General features: G+C 45.6%; 1 protein-coding gene and 1 long non-coding RNA gene across 2 annotated transcripts in view; one reads left to right on the forward strand and one right to left on the reverse strand.

Annotated features, from left to right (window-relative positions):
* The window catches only part of LOC146830561 (uncharacterized), a 169313-nt gene extending 155342 nt beyond the window's left edge, over positions 1-13971 (reverse strand). Inside the window, exon 1 of the long non-coding RNA XR_014961445.1 lies at positions 13706-13971. This is a non-coding gene — a long non-coding RNA (uncharacterized LOC146830561). The remainder of the gene's footprint in view (positions 1-13705) is intronic.
* A 109-nt stretch (positions 13972-14080) lies between these two features.
* The window catches only part of TOP1MT (DNA topoisomerase I mitochondrial), a 977649-nt gene continuing 973042 nt past the window's right edge, over positions 14081-18687 (forward strand). Inside the window, exon 1 of the mRNA XM_085604773.1 lies at positions 14081-14218. The gene's annotated coding sequence lies outside the window, so the exon portion shown is untranslated. The remainder of the gene's footprint in view (positions 14219-18687) is intronic.

Genomic DNA, 18687 nt, shown 5'->3' on the forward strand with positions numbered 1-18687 from the left:
TCATTTCCAGCATACAGTATTTGCGCTCTCCCTTGAGCCACTAGCGGCGTGGATCCGGCAGGACATCTACCTCACAGGGATACGGTGGACGGACGGACGGGAGGACAAAATCTCGCTGTACGCCGATGGTATCCTTCTTTACTTAACCCAACCGCAGAGATCTATAGTGGCAGCGATGGATATATTTACTAGTTTTGGGCGGAACTCGGGGTTCCGCATCAACTGGAGCAAGTCCCTCCTATATGTCCTCCATGGCAGCCCTCCCAGGCTTCCCAGCGACTGCCCGCTTACTGTGGCGGAGGACGGCTTCAGGTACCTCGGAGGGTTTATCACTCGGGATAAGACTCTCCGGTATGAAAAGAATTTACTGCCGCCATTGTGACGGCTCCAGCGTGACTCAACTTCCTGGCAGCGACTGCCATTGTCGCTGCTGGGCTGCGCGGCCCTCTTTAAAATGATGGCACTCCCTAGATTTCTCTACGCCCTACAAAATTATCCAGACTTGGTGCCCAATTCTTACTTTGTGGCTATAGAGGCGGCACAGCGAGCCCTCCTCTGGTCGGGTGCGCCCAGAATAGCACTGCGAAAACTCACGTTGGGATGGTACGACGAGGGGATAGCCCTCCCGGATATCCGCAAGTACTATTGGGACGCTCACCTCTCGGCGATCCATCATGGGACGTATAGCGACGGGAATGACCCAGGTTACGGGATGGACAGATGGTTGCTCCCGGGTGGGAATTACGATGTCGCGCTTTACTCTAAACCCGGCAAGTTTCAACTCACGGGTCCGACGAAGCACTCGGTGCAAATATGGCACGCTGCACATCGTAAGTTGGGCTGGTCCAACACTTTGACCCTGGCCACCCCCCTGTGGGCGTCGGAGAGATTGGGCAGCCTGGGTCACACAAAGGGGTTCCGTAGCTGGGACCTTAAAGGGATCTCCCAGGTGAAAGACCTGTGGGGGCCCGAGGGAATCAGATCTTTTGCTTACTTGCGGGACACGTACGACCTGGCGCCCACCGAGTATTTCAGATACCTGCAGATTAGACACTCCCTCCAAGCTAACATCTCACCGGGGACTAGGCCCCCCGCAGGCCTCCCTACTCGAAGATCGGCTGCTGGATGGCCACATGCCGGAGCATGCCATCTCGCTCATGTACAAAAAACTGATAATTAACCCCCCTGATCCACTCGAATCCCTGAAGGAGAAGTGGGTGGCTGATGGACTTGAGTTTGACGACGAGGAATGGGTTACCGCTCTGGCGTCCCCAAGGGAGGTGGCGATATCGGCCAGACTCAGTCTCGTGCAGCTTAAAATATTGCACAGAATATACGTTTCTTGCACAAGACTTCAGGCGATGGGGGGAGGGGCTCTGCCGGCGGGGTTGTGGGGAGACTGGCTCCTTTCTCCATATTTTGTGGGAATGCCCAGGGTTGCAGAGGTACTGGAGGCGAGTTGTGTCCTGCATGCGGGAGGTGTGGGAGGTTGACCTTCGCACAGAGGCTAAGAGATGTATACTGAATATCTAGGAGCCCACAGACTTATCTACACGGGGGAGACTTTGGGTCACGCTTGGGCAAATGGTGGCGAAACGGAACATAGTCCGTCTATGGGGTGCATCGACGCTGCCGAAATTGGTGGACTGGCAAAAAGACATGGATTGGTGCATGTTGCAGGAGAAGACCATATATACGGCACGTGGGTGCCCCAGAAAGTGGGGGGAGGTGTGGTCGCGTTGGAACGAATACAGAGGTGACATATGTGAGCCTCCGCAGGCCCGCCTGTCCGGTCTGGAGATTATGGACTGAATCTAGCCTAATTTCAGAACTATTGTGACTACATTTAGACCTGCACTGTCGCTGTATGTCGCCGGTGTTGCGGCAACTCTGCTGTTTTGGTGATATTTTTTGTGACCTTGTTTCTCTTGCAAACAATAAAAAAAGAAAAAAAGAAATGAAGGAACAGCTGAACAATAAACCACCCACCCAACTAACCTCGACCATCCCACTCTCCCGGTGCCATCAAACCCCATCACACATCAATGAATCTGCTCTATAGAATAGAACTGAAAAAGGAAACACCCCTCTGGAACACACACCACAAAGCTCGAGATAAGCCATGCTACCGCCATGCTGATGCCAAGCCCAGGGAGCACCCCTGCAACTAGACCCCCAGAGCAGCAATATAGGGGGTGAGGACTGTTTCCACCTCATGACCACCCGCTTAGCTAAAATGAGGGCTACATCCAGAAAAGCAGTCAGGTCAAGAGAGGGCCAGGAGGGAAACAGCCCACATAGCAAGTCCGCTGGTGAGTCTGGAAGGACAAAACCGGTTATGGTTGACAGAATAAGTATAATCTGAGCCCAGTACTGCTGCAGGGAAGGACAAGCCCATAACATATGAATGAGGTCCGCCTGTGGGTAGCGCACATCGAGGACAGACAAAAAGGGTAGGTTCATGAAAATCCTATCGAGTCTCACCTGCGTGAGATAGGCCCTGTTAAGAATATTAAACTGAATAAATCAAAACCGGGTCCCTCGGGAAACCCTGCAGGGGGTAGTTAAGTATTTTAAATCAATAGGACTAATGTAGAACACAGGCAAAGACTTCCTCCCAGGCCGCCTGGAGCGCCGCACAAGTGTTTCCGTTGCTGCAGGAAAGCTCTGTAGAGCCATCTAATGAGTTTGCCTCATGTTATCGCCATGTGAACAGTTTGGAAAACTTTGAATGTGGGTGGCACCACATCCCGGATGCAAAACAGCTGGTGTGAGGATCGCTTAATAAACTCATATGTCAAAAATTGCTCCGGCAGCAGGCCATATTCTGACACTAAGGTAGGGAAGGTATTCAGCTCCCCATTCTAGAAGAGATCACCCACCGTGGAAATACCCGCTGTCGGGAAGAGCCTGTGTGGGGACACCGCAAAACCTGCCCCGTTACTCCACACGATGCCGTTGAGGGAAAGCAAGAAGGCAACCACGGGGTTAACAACGTCCTCACGCCCTCTCCCTTGCAGAGTGACGAGGAATCTGCCTCCATGGGAAGCTAATCGGAAGCGGCAGCGGTACGGAAAGGGAGACTCTCGTGAGGAGTGCGGTGCAACCCGGAAGAAGGAGACACGGACCAAAGAGACGCAGAGGAGCCGGAGCAGGAACAATCCCCAGCGTCGAGAGAGCCTAACGGACCCAAGCCAGAGACCGAGAGGAAGGAGGATGCTGCCACGGAGGAAGACCTCGACGCGTGGTGGGAGGACTGGTGGACTCCCCAGGAGACGAGTGTTGGCCGCCATAACTCAGGAGAGTTACGGCAGTGGCGGTAAGTGCATCGAATGGGGAAGGGGAGGGGGGCTGTACAAAAGGGGGGGGGGGGGAAGAGAGAGACAATCACTATAGGGGAGCACAAGGCACTGTCCAGAATCAAGAAACCCGAAGGCACGAGAGGTGCCATGAAATGTGTATTATAGGACGCCTCACAGGACCAGGACCAGTCGGGGTGTTCTGGAGGCTACAAGGGTGCAGGGGTATAGATAGAAACCCCTCACATTGCTCAAGAGAGGAGAGGCTATCCTCTGTTTTTTTTATCTTCACTAGAAATCTGGCAGAGGTCTTCCCTCACTCCCCATGCTCTACAAGGAGGCACCGCTCGAATAACAGCCGCTAAGCACTATCCTCACTGGGTGTAAAGCAACATAGGAACCGTAGTTCAGGTGACTGACCGCCGCTCTCTTTTCGAGTATCCTGGGGAAGTGGCCATCCAGAGGGTGAAGTGGCCATCCAGAGGGCGGAGTCAACGTCGAGAGGGACAGATCTACTGTCCGGTCATCCAGCTTATCTACCACCTAATACGAACCCTACTATTGCCATTTAATAAAAACAAGATCACTATTGATAACCCCATACGGCCTCCTAGCTTTCATTTCCGCCCATCTCTCCGACAGTTGGTGTCAGAAGTGGGATCCCGGGAAATGGAGGCCGTTATAAAGAAGATGGCGGAGAACCAGGAAAAGCTGGGCCAAGTAATGGAGAAGTTCCTGGCAGTGGCTGAGGAGGATCGCGAAAAACTCCATAGGTATCTCACAGAGCAAAGCCAAGCACAAGAAATGTGATAGGCTGAGACACTAACCCAACAACGTGGACACACCGCTCTTCCCTCAGTCGTCATGCAGAAGTAGGTCAGTGGAGAACACCCGGACATCTTCTTCGCCAACTTCGAGAGGAAGGCCAGAGCCGCTGCATGGCCGGCTGATCAGTGGGGCCAATATCTGGGGCCAATATCTAGGGCCACTCCTCACCGGGGAACTCCAAGCCACCTATCAGACTGCCAATTCGCTTGGGGTTACTCCTTACGAGGACGTGAAGAAAATCATCCTCGAACGCATGGGAATAGATGAGGGGACATACAGAATTTGCCTCCGCCAAATCCGAGAGGGGCCCCAGGAAACCCCACGGGCTCTATATTATAGAGTAAGGGACATGACGGACAGATGGTTAAAACCAATGACCGCCACAAATGAGGAAATCATGGGAAAAATATATTCAGAACAATATCTGTTGTCTCTCCATCCACCTATTCAGCGGTAGGTTCGGCCGCACGCCGACCTCACCTTGTGGAAAGCAGTGGAGACAGCAAGTGCCTACAGCCGAGCACAAGAAATTCAAAAGGGGAGAGACGACTCACACTGGAAACCAGGGGGTGGGACCCAAACGTTAGACCCCATAGACCACCTCCTGGGAGAAGAACAGAGTCAGTAACACTACCTCCCGGACCTCCCCCTCCCACCGTTCGACAACCAGCTCCCCTTTGGCCCCAATGCTTCCACTGTGGTGGACACGGCCATACAGCGCGAGTATGTCCTCAAAGGGAGGAACCCATGGACACAAGTCTCACCAGGTCCCTCGTCTGCAACCCTGTCCCATCCGGGTCACTCGCTTACCACAGACAGGAGGCGGTAAACGGAGAACCAAGGGAGGCGCTGACAGACACAGGGTGTCTCCAAAGCATCATACGACCCCAGGTCATACCAGGAGGAGTGGGAACAAACACAGGCATGGTTACAATCCAGTGCATGCACTGTGACGAGAAACCGTACACCACCACTGAGGTGTACATGCAACACTGATCCAGCTTCAGCGCCAGTACCCCTCACGGTGGGGTTGATCCCGAAGCTGCCTGAACCCTTCGTGCTGGGAACAGACTATTCCCATATGAACCAGTTGATCCAGGAAACAGTAACGGAGGAAAACGAATGGAGACAGACAGCACTCTTTTCACAATTACAGGATCACAAACTTTCCCCAGGGAAAACCCGAAAAAGCAAGAGCCAAAGACGTAAAGAGAAGCGGAAAGGGATTCCTGTTGCTCTGACCCAGTCTGCCACCACGGGGGTATGAGAAAACGACCAGGGCTTTCGCAGGGCTCAGTAGGAGGATCCCAAGCTACGCGAAGCTTGGAATCGTTCTGCAGCACAAGACCCGAACACAGTAGGTCCCCATTTCTTCATAGAAAAGGGTTTGTTGTATAGGAAAGGAGGACGAGAGCTGAAACCCCAGTAATTGGTGCCCCAGCAATACCGGGATAAAGTACTGTTCCTGGCCCATAGTCACTTGTTAGGTGGGCATTTCGGGGGAGAGAAGACTGAGAAAGCAATCCTGGAAAACATTTATTTGCCAGGTATATACCATCAGGTCCGCAGGTATTGCAGAGATTGTGCCATCTGCCAGACAAATAGTCAGGCTATGCTTCCTAGAGTTCCCCTCCATCCTCCCCCGGTGATAGAAGAACCTTTTTCCAGAGTAGGGATGGATATCATAGGTCCTCTTCTTCCCCCTCATAGTGGGTGTGGATATGCCTTGGTAATAGTCGACTATGCAACCAGGTTCCTGGAAGCCGTTGCTTTAAGACAACCGAACGATACCCAGATAGCCAGGGCCATGATTGATATTTTCTCTCTGGTTGGTTTTCCTAAAGAAATTATAACCGAGCAAGGCACGCCTTTCGTATCACGGTTGAGGAAACAGGTTTGCCAACAACTAAATATAAAACAAATTCGGACAGCCGCTTACCAGCTCCAGACAGATGGCCTTGTAGAAAGGTATAATGCCACCCTGAAATCCACACTAAAAAAGCTGTTGGAATTAGAGACACGAAAATGGGAGGAGATGTTGCCAGTGGCGCTCTTTGCCCTCCACTGTAAATAGCAAAAGAGCCCCATTTGAATTGTTGTATGGGAGACAACCCTGTACTCTTTTAGACATGTTGAAAGAGGGATGGGAGGAAGAGCCTGCTGGGGCAAAACCTCTTCCTGATTACGTGTTAGGATTAAAAACCAGATTGTACATAATCTGGAATATAGTAAAGACACACCTAGAACAGGCTCAAGAAGCACAAAAAAGGTACTACGGTAAAAAGACCAAAGAACGCAGTCTCAATATCGACGACCTAGTTCTGTTGATGAAACCCACCTCTGACCATAAAATGCTAGGACAGTGGCAAGGCCCATACCGAGTAATCGAAAAGGTGACCCCTTTTTAGTGCCCCGGAAAGGATTTTCTATTTTAATGAATACGATTTGAAATTCACCAAGATCCTTCTCGGATTCTTTTTCCCTGTTCATCTTGGAATTGGGTCACGGTGTACTCTTTGAATACTAGGCTGCGCTCATCCACATCCACATTATATTTTTTTAAGTGATTGATCGTAAACCCCCTAATGTCTTCCCCCTCACGAACATTCAGGATCCTAATGTTATTCCTTCTAGCGCTATTTTCAAGAGCTTCTTGTTTGTTTTTCAGTTTCAGGATAACCTCTTTATTAATATCAACTTTTTTTGAGGTCTTCATGAGAAACTTCCATTGCCCCAACTCTTTCTACCAAATTGTTTATCCTATCTTCTAGCTCTTCACACGTCCCTTGTATTTTCTGTTGATTTGGCTCAGAAACCGCAAATGTTTTCCTGACTTCAGTTAACAGAGTGGACAGAAGTCTTTCCGTATCAGTTTACTATGTAGGAGGGGAACATGGTGGCGGATAGGTAGTGCCGGTTGCGGGCTCTCCCATAGCTCGGCAATTCTGGCGTGAATTACCTGTGCTTTTAGGTTGTGGGGCTCTGCTTTAGTAAGGAGGAATATCGGGGGACGTTGAGGAGGCTCAGGGCTCGTTTTTTCACAAGCTTTTCTCTGACCCTGAAACGGCGAGCTTCCGAGGAGGCGTGTGGGCGGAGGCTGCAGCACGACTCAGCAGGAACTGGCACGCTACAGCCAGGATTGGCTTCCGGGGCAGCAGGAGCGGGGGTCCCGCGGCCTACACTTGAGGCTGTTTTTTGGAGCAGCGTTCTCCAAGAAACAGTGAAGTGGTGGAACCTTCAATTACCTCGGTAAGTAAAAGGGGTCGGGTCCTTGATGGCATAGGAGGAGGCTCTAAGCCCAAAGAGCTGCTCTCTGCAGAGAGCGATGAAAGCATCAAAACTGTTACCGGCTCGGTAAATAGGTAAACTCTCAGAAATAGAGATATTTGGGGAAAGGGTGAAATTCTTATAGGGGCTCACACACTTGAAAAATAAGAAGATTCCCCGCTGGCTCCAGAAGATTGTAAAAAGCAGAGCCTCTTGTGCTACCTCCCCAGGCCCCCTCAACTTCTGCTTTAAAAAACAAGACACCTTTGGATAAACCTTTATCAAGGGTAGGAGGCAGGCACTGTAAACGAAAAACTGACAGCGTAAGAATTACGCATTCGCTCCCCTCGTATAAGGTCAAAACCCAAGGAGCTTTGGCTGCCCCCACCTCAATTATGCCCTTGTACTCGGAAACTAAGGGGACCTCTAAAAATATGGAGGACAATACTGTTACTAAAGACATTCTGCATTTAGAAAACAGATTTAGTCCTCTAACAGGAGAAAGTAGTATGGCGTTAAATCAGATTGTTACTGGTCTTACAAACATCGCGGACCATTCTCGAGGTGAATAATGCACCATTATCAACAAATCACAATATGTCACACAGCGCACATGACACAATATCACCACATAACATATGCAATCATCAAAACATAATACTTTGCAAAACCCTCCACGCAAAATCTATTCATAATCAGCAAATCAAACGTCTTGACAACATCTTCAGGTCCTCTGTCAACATTCCATGACTCTCCAACATTTTGACAACCAATTAGCTTAATTAATAAGCCTCTTCCCAGTCTTGGCAACCATACTGTTTATGCTCCAATAAATAAATTAGGAGGGTCATTAGAGGGAATGGGACTAAATCTTGCATGGACGTAGTCCAAGTCTATTTATAAACTGCAGCCAACAAGTTTCCTTAAGTTATCAGCTTGTGAGTTCATTAAAAAAAAAATTCATTACAGAATGCATGTAATTAATAAATCAAATAGATTAACAAGCAGACTGACGCAAAGCCTGTCCCCAAACAAAAGCTCAAAAAGGTCTCATGCCACAGCAATAAACCTCACTTCAAAGGTCTCAGGCAAAGAAAATACCTCTGCTAGCAAATCGTCTAAGCTAAAGTCTGCAGCAGTCTCAGCATCTATCCAAAAGCAAAAAGTCTTGGCAAAAAAAGTGAAAAAAATCTAACATCTGGTTCATCTCCAAACAGTGCATTCTTTTAGAATGTTCAGAAACAAAAATGCACACACATTTAATGACATGATATTAAGCGGAAACAATGTTCAACCATAATGGCCAATCAAAACTATTAGCTTCTATGACCTCTCTGCATCATCTATTTTATATTACAGCCAATTGGTTAAGGAAGTGTATAACTGATTAAGGATGTAAGCTCATGCATTAAGAAACATAGCAACAATATAGCTTGTTTTTGCTACAGTGCAGAGTTTGGCTGAGCAGCCTTGAGTATTGTAAGTTCCGCTGAGCAGCCTTGAGAATTGTAATAGAAGGAACATCTATCAGAGGGAAGTAAACATTACATTTGTATTAGAACAAATACCATAGGGGAGGCAGTAATTTCCATGATTTTCTGAAATAAAAAAAGACACAAGCAAAGCTCATACACATAAAATAAACAGCCATGTTTCTCTACAGTTAATGTGAATGATCTTAAATGTAGCAGGATGAAGGCTTGCCATACTAACTAAGGTGAACCTGAATTAATGACTATTTTCTAATACATTAAAACTGTTCTGCATGTGTAAAAGCATGTTAATCGAAAGAAGTTATGTTAGAAAACTGTAGAAGCGAGCACTGTTGAAAAGTTTTAAAACAAAATTACATACAAAGGCAGCGACAAGGGGTGGGGCAGCAATGAAGAAGCAGGTGGTGGAGGGACAAATAAAAGCTGCTGACCAGCATGGCAGCGAGAAGCGAGCGTACAATGGAGTAAGTTGAGCAGGGAGAGGTATGGGAAGCAAACAGACAAGCTGAGGGATGGAATAGCAACACACAGGCAAGAGAAAGGAAAGCAAGAAAACACACGCAATTCTAAAAGTTAACATCAAAATGACACAAAAAAAAACACAGCAGCTCAAAGAAAATTAGCACTGCAAGGCTAAAAATCACCCAGTGAACAGGATGTGAACAAGCTATGCTCTTGGGGAAGAACAAACTAAATAAAAAGAAGGAAAGCCATTTAATAAGGAGCATACAAATGAGTTTGACAAGAAAGCTGGTCTGTGATAATCAGTGGGCAGAACCTAAGCCCACTGTACGTATTTAGCCATCTAAAAATAGTCTTAACAACTAAAGCTGTCCCTTGGCAACACCTAAAAAAGAAAGAATTCAACAGTTTAAGACTCGGATTGTTACAATTCAAAGGGACTTGATTTACGCAGGAGACTTCCCTGGTTAAATACAAAACTGTAGGTTTCACTGGATAAAATCGCCCCGACATCAATGTAAATCAAAGTGGAAAATACCCCTCTCCCCAGGTTGCTAAGTCATAATATCCCTCTTTGTTTCCAAATGTTTTTTTTTCTCCAAATGTTGACATGTATGTATAATTTGTAGAAAATGAGCACACCTCTAAATGTTTGTGGGTAGCCTTCGAACTAAAACTAATGCTTCAAAATAATGTGTTATTATTACAATGCAGAAACAAAGAACAATTTTCACACATAAAGGTACACAGCTACATAGGATAGTAAAGCATGTGCTTTCTAATATTTTTAGGTCGAGCATTCGAGACCTCTTGTATATACTTTAGTATATACTTATATGTGTATGTATTTTGTGGGCTCTGGAGATCTGCCCTAGTCTGCTTCCGCTTAGGGACTTTTTTTTCTGTTCAACTGCATCTACTTAACTGTCTTGATAGAAAACGACCAGTGGAGGTCAGTAAAATACCAGAATTGCTTTCTGTTTAGGGACTTTCTTTTTTTAAAAATTTCTGGCAACTGCCTCTATTTAACTTTCTTGATAGAAAACAACCAACAGAGGTCAGTAACATACCAGAATCACTTAAGAACTCTCTAGAGTCCAGTCCATAGAAATTGTCTTCCACGAGCACCCGTAGACAATATTTTTTTTCAAATCTTGAATTTTCAGGGATATGACCACTAAAGGCCCTGATTTTATATTAAAAACAGAGCTTTGGACTATACCATTTCCCAATGAAAGGCAATATTTCTCTTCATGTGTTCCCATACCTGGCGTGTTACACAGTTTGGTGCTTACTTTCTCTCCATATTAAAGAACAGTAGATGTTTCAGCACCCAGGCTAATGTGCTGCATAGCTAAATGCATATAAGGTTCCAAAGGCGAGACCAATTGCATTGCAAATGCTTGTTCCCTTAGCTCCGACCACAAGGAAGCAGTTACCAGGATTGTACTGGCATGCTAAATTACATCTCAGGCCTTCTACACAATATTTTAGCTCTGCGGAGTGCCCCACATTACAGATCAAACTAACGCAAATATTTTATCATTCACACATTCCAAAACTGGAACATTTTGACATGCAATTTAAAGAGCTCCTCTGTTTTCTGCAGCAGTTGCTCTTGGCGTGTAATCCAGACTAAAATAGTTATTAGTTAGTGGGCTGAAAAATACTTTGAGCTGTAGCTGCTCTCAGTGTGTACAGCCTGGCTGAATCATAAGGAGTAAGGGAGACGTTAACAGCTGCTATGATTAAAAGTTAGAACAAAGTGCAAAAATGTGAGTCTAATAGTGACTGGTCCATGCTCTCTGCAGACACTTAACTTTAAATTCAATTACAGTCTTCAGCCAGTGAGTAGCGCTGCCTGGAACCCACATTACAGTGCATGAGATACACCTTAGTGGCTCTGCATAGCACCAGAGGCAACAGAATTACTCCAGAAGCCTCATTCCCCAAGACTCCTGTGCTCAGCTGAGCTGCCCACGCAGTCTGACATCCCGGCATTTCGCCACACTTTCACTCCTCCTTTGCCTGCCTGACTGGACAAATCAAGGAGCAAGAGCTGGGATAGCCCAAGACTGCAGGGCTTCCCAGTACATGATGAGTGAGGATGAGCTCAACAAGCACTGGCAAAGTCAATAAGGCTGCCTGCTTAACTTTTGACTTTGCCAATTTTTTTGGGTAAAAGGTTTTTGTATGAAGACATCAAACACTGTCTAATTGCTAATATATTTGCATATATATTTTATGTAGAAGCACATACTGCACCAGAAACCCTGGCACTCAAGAGGGCTACTAATGCGGCAGATGTGCACATTGTGCAAGAGCCGAGCGCTGTCACTCACAGTCAGCTAAGTGATTTGCTGAAGTGGGCTGCTATTTGCCACATTTTGTATCCTATGGAGGGAGAAGGCAAAATGTGAATGACACTACACTTAACCAATGGATAAAAACGAGTCACTGAAAACCCCTATATAAAAGGGATATGTTTTAAGGTATTTATCATCTTACATGATTTTATTTGTTCGATTATAATCATAATTCAGTTAAACAATTACTGTTACACAAAGCACAGGCTGTAACACAAGCACACACTTAAAACAATGAAATTGCACACATAAGAAAGTTGAAAACTTGGCACCTATGATATTGGGTTAATTGTTAACATTGCTTTAAAATAGACTTACCATTGTAAAAACCACCTTAATATTTTTGTGAAAATATTAGGATGCGAAATTGGAATAGTAAACCAGGTTCAGGGCTGGCTTTAGGGAGCTGTGAGCAGTGCAGCTGCACTTGGTGCGGAGCTCGGTGGGGAGGTGGCGCTGTGTTTAGCGAGAACGTATGGGTTTAAAAGCACCTGCTGTAGAGTTCTTTGAGTGTTCAGCAGTTTTCAGGCAACAATAAAAATGGCAAGCTAACTGGTGATTAATGTTTCTGCTGGAGAGAGGTAGAGTTTTGTCTAGTCGCAGTTTTGACTCATCATAAAGTAGTGCAAAGGGTTAATATGCCTTTTGCAAAGAAAGTGTACCATCCAGATCACAGAACCGTAATGTATTTGGCTAGCTCAGTGGGTCACTGCGTTTATCGCAGAGATCAGTGCTTTAAATGGGCCGGTACGGAGTACCAGCACTTTTTTTATTTTGAGAAGGAGTGTACCGGCACTTCTCAAGAGAAACATAATACTTTTAATTGGAGAGTACCGGCACTTCTCAGCAACAAGCAGGTACTCTAGTACAGAGAACCTGCACTTCTATTTTTCTGTCTCAAGCACTGACAGAGATCCTATTGTTACTTGCAGTTCATAAGTTAAAATCATGATATAGCATAGTGACCTATGCACGGTCATCAAAGGGATTCACATAAACTGCATTGTATACATTAAAATGTCATGCTTTTTATTTCTGTCTTCCATTACAATTTTGAATAAAAGGATTTGTTTGGGTGAAAATACATTCTGATTAGTAAAGCCAACCTTAACCACTGTGGTACGTTTTAAATCCTGCGTTTGCTCTTCTTTATACAAAACATTCTTAAAATATACTGCCTACTGGTATGGGTGACGTGATTCCTACACCTTGTAATTAATCCTTTGTCTTGAGTAACATAAGCTACAGACTGATTTACACTTGTATAATTCATTGTCTCTCTCTATAATGCGTGTGTGATGTAACGTGCTCGGACCCCCTATTCTGGTATCAGTAGCGCTATAAAATAAAATGAAATGTATGCGAGAGAGGGAAAGGAGCGTCGCATGGTCATTACGATTAACGGGGTGTGAGCCTCAGGTTTTTCAACAACCATGCTGGCATAGCATGGTAAAATAGTTTACAAAGGGAAGCAGTGAAGAATGGAAGTTTAAGGAGCGGTGGAAAGGAAGCCGAGTGCAGATTGTAAGAGTACATGAAACACAAGGTTATGTAAAATAACCAACATTTTTAAGACCTTCGTATAACAAATATGACAGACTGTGTGTGCACGTGTTTTGACTGTGTATGTAAAAATCCCAGGGGAAATCCACAGACGCTTCACTACACCGGACTGAAAACACCTACCCGAATATTTACTAAAGAATAGATTTATTAGGGGGTGTCTAACGCCCCAGACATCCCCCCCCCCCCCCGAAACTATGGCCCTGGAGAGGGACTATCGAGAGATGAGGGGCACAGTTGAAGTATGCTGATGAGGGAATCTGTTGGGAAGGAGATCATTGGGGGCGGCCAAACACCGACTGTCACACCGAGTACAACTAGGGCTAAAGCCAGTCCTGACCAGGTGCCTCAGCATCTTGAAATCCTCTGCTGTCTTAGGGTCATAGATCAAATGTGCAAGCATGACACCCCGAACCCCCTCCAATACCTTTATACATTAGCTCAGCTAGCCCCGACGGTGATAGTGCAGAGGAAAACAGTGACGGCAGTCAGACGAGTTAAGATGGCTGCCACGGACAGGAAAAATCCAGGTCCATGACAGTAACTCTCCAAGCGGAAATAGAGGAAAGAACCTCAACCTCGCGCGTGGTCAGGGGAAGGCCTATCTGGGGCAGCAGAGAACATGCGCCGGGGTAGACCAATCAGGAAGCAGCTGGTCGGCGCTAGTCCGCAGAGGTGGTGTGTTCGGATGAATCGGGGTCAGAGTAAGATGCTAGGTGCCGCGCGCTGAGGTTGTCATAGACTTTAGCTGGGCGCCACGCGCGCGCTGCGGTTGTCTCAGGGTTTTTTATGGTACGTAGGTCCGGTGTGTGCGCGCGCGCCAAGTCTCCCATGCTCGCCGGTGGACTGGTCGGGCAAGGCCGCGAAGGTGAACGTAAGAAGGTGACCGAGTAGGAGAGGGGTTGCAGGACCCTAAACTGTCGAAGCTGCAACAAGACAGGTGAGTGTAATTTCTCGTGCCTTGTCCTCTAATAAGATCTTTAGACATGTATGGTTCGTGACACAAGCCTCTTCGGGCCCTGTGGTGGAGCGGACCTCGCGCCTCCGACACAGTTTGCTACAGACCTGTATAGCATTGAAGTGGTCGCGTGAAGAGCACCTATTATACTTTGCAGTGGGCTTTCTATTGTTGTGTGTTAAACGGCTGCCTTCTGGACAATCAATATGTGCAGGTGTTTTCAAATTTGTGATCCCTCCTCTTGGCAGATTTCACAGAGCAACGCCATGACCCCACCTTGTTTGCAGCATCCCTGTAATGAGCTGTGGCGTAACGAAACTTGAGCACCCCTGCAAAACACATGGCGGCCACCCCCCCCCCCCCCAACTCCGCAGCCCGGCCCACCACCTACCACTTTGCCTCATGGCCCAAAAATCTGGCATATTTTGTTTTGAAACCGCCAATATTTAAATTAAATGCCTCTATATTGTCTTTCTCAAAGTTCTAATGAGAAAGTGGGAAACCCTCTTAACATATAAGCTATGCCATTTGTAACAATAATGTCAAAAGCAGATTATTTAACTGAGGCAGCAATCAGAACAATGCCAAGGAGCGATCCTATTGACTCAGGAACTGCAGCAATCCGAACAATGCCAAAGAGCAGTCCTATTGTCTCAGGAACTGCCTATGGCTGAAGAATAACAATGAGGGTCTGAATTAGAATTGACATTAATGGTTAATAACATGACACTTTGAGAGACAAAGCCAAACCTGCAATTCCATAAAAACTCGACTGACAATCAGTGCTGTCTGGTGACATTTGAAAGTGGTGGTGGATCATAAATGTTCTGTGGGAGAGCACCGTGGCGTGTGCAGCGAGCGAACCTGAACAATTAAAGGGAGGTTAGGGGGGGTTCCCCACCGAGAAAATATTGAAAAAAGTTGGTAAATGGTGCGTTTTCAAGCAAATTTGAGAAGCAATAAGGTTAATACTGCAATTGTGAAAGTGCAGTTATTACATTAATAAAGGGATGTCACATAACAGCATGGTAGCTGCTTATTCAGTATAACCACAGAGCTTCAGAACAGACTTCAAGATACAATGCTGAGAACCTCACAGATTAAAAAAAAAATTAAACTGCAAACAACTAAATGAACAACTAAACAGGTCACAAACTAGCACTATCACTGTTTATTCTCCCATAAATTCAGTGGAGTAGTGTGCTAATATGTATCCTGTTTCTTTAAGTTGGTTATAGAATGGTTGTGTCACTGATGGTTCTGTATTCTTTGTAGAACTTTACTGCTGGTTGCTAGGTAAGGGTCAGTGTAATGAAGGATGCAGGAATGTTAAAAAGGTGAAGATCCTTTATTGAAGTCGAAGAGCTGAACCAGCATACAAACAGCTCCAATCGCAGCAAGTAACTGACTCCACATACAAAAGATACATTCTATCATGACCTAATACAATCCAACATGAAACAGCATCATACAGAATCCTGAGTGAGCGAAGGCACTAAGAATGAAGACATAACACATCCCCCCTTTTTCCCTTAAATAATAAATATAAGAAAACTACACAGGAAATAAATAAAATAATAAAAAAAAAAAAATCAAAAAACAAACAATCTAAATATAATGTTTAATTATAATGCGAACATTACTATTCATTACTACATTAACATGCTGCTACTTGTTGCTAACAATATAATCTTTTAACCAAACTGGCACCGTCTTCCTTTAATGAATTAGTTTCATCATTCGTGGAGGAGGAAGAAAAAGAAGTAGGGCTTGGTGTGTCCAAGCTATCGGTAGTATTCTGTGAAGATGTAGAAATATATTAAAGTATAAGAGGGGGGGACAAGGAGCTAGTTTGAAATAGGTCCTGAACCAATGCTCCTAAAGTCAGTACATAACCAAAGTGGATGGTATCAGTTCCTTAAAGGGAAGGATAGACTCTACAACAACCAGATACGTTGTAGGCGAATAGAGATGTCTCCGAGGGATATGTGAGTGTGCAAAGAGGAGAGAGGGTACTCCTATGTGTAAATCGTGGTGCCCTCACACACCCTTGCGAGTGTATAGCATCATCATCGGGCGAAAGCTCCTCGTGGGGGTGGCGCTGCAGTCCCTCACGGGCCCTATTCAAGGGCTCTCTGGCGGAGATCTTTTTAGGAGTTGCCGCATTTGTGTATGAGGGTGTGTGGGATGGGAGGTGATAGTGAGTGCAAGATAAAATAACCCAGGGGGCCCAGACAGTTTATTGGGAGGTCCCCTAGATAAAAATAAAAGGTCACGGGGATGGAGACGCACAGTAGTGCCACATTGAGAGGGGAAACCGAACAAATAAGATTCCACTGCTCTCAACCCGTGAAGTGAGTATCTGAAGTGTAAAGTGTTAAGTAGGGGTCGACATGTTTGGCGCTGTGGATTGGTCCTTAATGGATCCTAGAGCGCTTCATCAGGACCAAGGAGAAAGACCTTAAACAATGGCAATCGGGGAGAAGACACCCAATATTACCATGAATGACCTTCTTATAGGTGCTGCTTGACATGTTCTGTACTGGAGGTCGGGTAGGTTTCCCGTTTTTTGAGGAAGGACAATATTCTCCTTTCTTCTGCGGTACCGCCGAAGGAGCCCATCTTCATTCATGAGGAGGGCTATGAGCAGGAGTCACTTATAAGAACGTGTCCTGTAGACAGAACGTGTCAAGCAGCACCTATAAGAAGGTAATTCATGGTAATATTGGGTGTCTTCTCCCTGATTGCCATCGTTTAAGGTCTTTCTCCTTGGTCCTGATGAAGCGCTCTAGGATCCATTAAGGACCAATCCACAGCGCGAAACATGTCGACCCCTACTTAACACTTTACACTTAAGATACTCACTTCACGGGTTGAGAGCAGTGGGATCTTAATTGTTCGGTTTCCCTCTCAATGTGGCACTATTGTGCGTCTCCACCCCGTGACCTTTTTATTTTTATCTAGGGGACCTCCCAATAAACTGTCTGGGCCCCCTGGGTTATTTTATCTTGCACTCACTATCACCTCCCATCCCACACAGCCTCATACTCAAATGCGGCAACTCCTAAAAAGATCTCCGCCAGAGAGCCCTTGAATAGGGCCCGTTAGGGACTGCAGCGCCACCCCCACGAGGAGCTTTCGCCCGATGATGATGCTATACACTCGCAAGGGTGTGTGAGGGCACCACGATTTACACATAGGAGTACCCTCTCTCCTCTTTGCACACTCACATATCCCTCGGAGACATCTCTATTCGCCTACAACGTAGCTGGTTGTTTTGGAGTCTATCCTTCCCTTTAAGGAACTGATACCATCCACTTTGGTGATGTAGAAATATAAACATCTGAAGTAGAATCAGATCTTCTGATACCTGAGCTAAAACCAGAAGCAAATACAGAAGGAACATCACTTGGAACATCCTCATCAAAATCATCAGGCATCCAATTATAATTTGCAAGATTACCCTGGTACTTAGCGACTATTCAGATTCCAAACTCTACCATCATTGACCCTTACAGAGTTGAGTAAAATTTCAATTACTTTAATGGGTTCTGAGAATTGAGAATCACCTTTCTGAACTTTGTTGAGTTTTTTAATACGAACCAAGTCCCCCACATTAATATACACCTCTTTGGTACCATGTTTCACGTCATAGTATGCCTTACTCTTCTCATGCATAAGTTGCATACGTGTACATACTTAATCTCTAGACCAAGGTTGTATTCTATTTGAAAATAACCAAGAAGGAATGGATTTCGAGCATGCATTTTTACCTTTCATGAGTACAAAAGGAGAAACCCCTGTAGACTCTTACCGTAATGCGATAAGTCCACACAGTTTTCCCTATTTGGATGGGCCAATCCAGATTGCTATTCCGTGATAATTGAATGGTGTTTTTTAAAACTCGATTGAATCTTTCCACCATTCCATTGCCACTCGGGCTGTAAAGTGAAGTGGTTTTGTGTGTAATTCCTAATTTTTTAAAAATACATTTTTGTTTTTAAAGATAGAAACTGCACAGCATTATCAGTGAGTATGCACGAAGGAATACCCTCAGTGACAAATGTTTCACCTAAAAACTGTAAAACAGAGTCAGTATCTGCGCTCTCAACTATTTTTACCAATGGCCATCTGGAAAATAAATCAATGAGAACAATTAAGTAGCGATGTGAGCCATCACTTTCACTAATAGGTCCCATAATATCAACCGCAACACACTCCCAAGGGTTCTTAGGAATGAAACCTCTTGCCATAGGAGGACGGAAGGTTTGTAATGTTTTGTCTGAAGAAGAACAAGGAATGCAATTCCTAACAACTTTTTCAATTTGGGAATCAAAATTTGGCCACCAAAATTATCTTTTCACCAAGGATTTGGTTCTAACAATTCCAGGGTGGCTCTCATGACATAAATCAACAATTCCTTCCCGTAAATTCTCTGGAGGAATTATTCT

The sequence above is a fragment of the Triturus cristatus genome, chromosome 5_1 (assembly GCF_964204655.1).
Source record: "Triturus cristatus chromosome 5_1, aTriCri1.1, whole genome shotgun sequence".
NCBI lineage: Eukaryota > Metazoa > Chordata > Amphibia > Caudata > Salamandridae > Triturus > Triturus cristatus.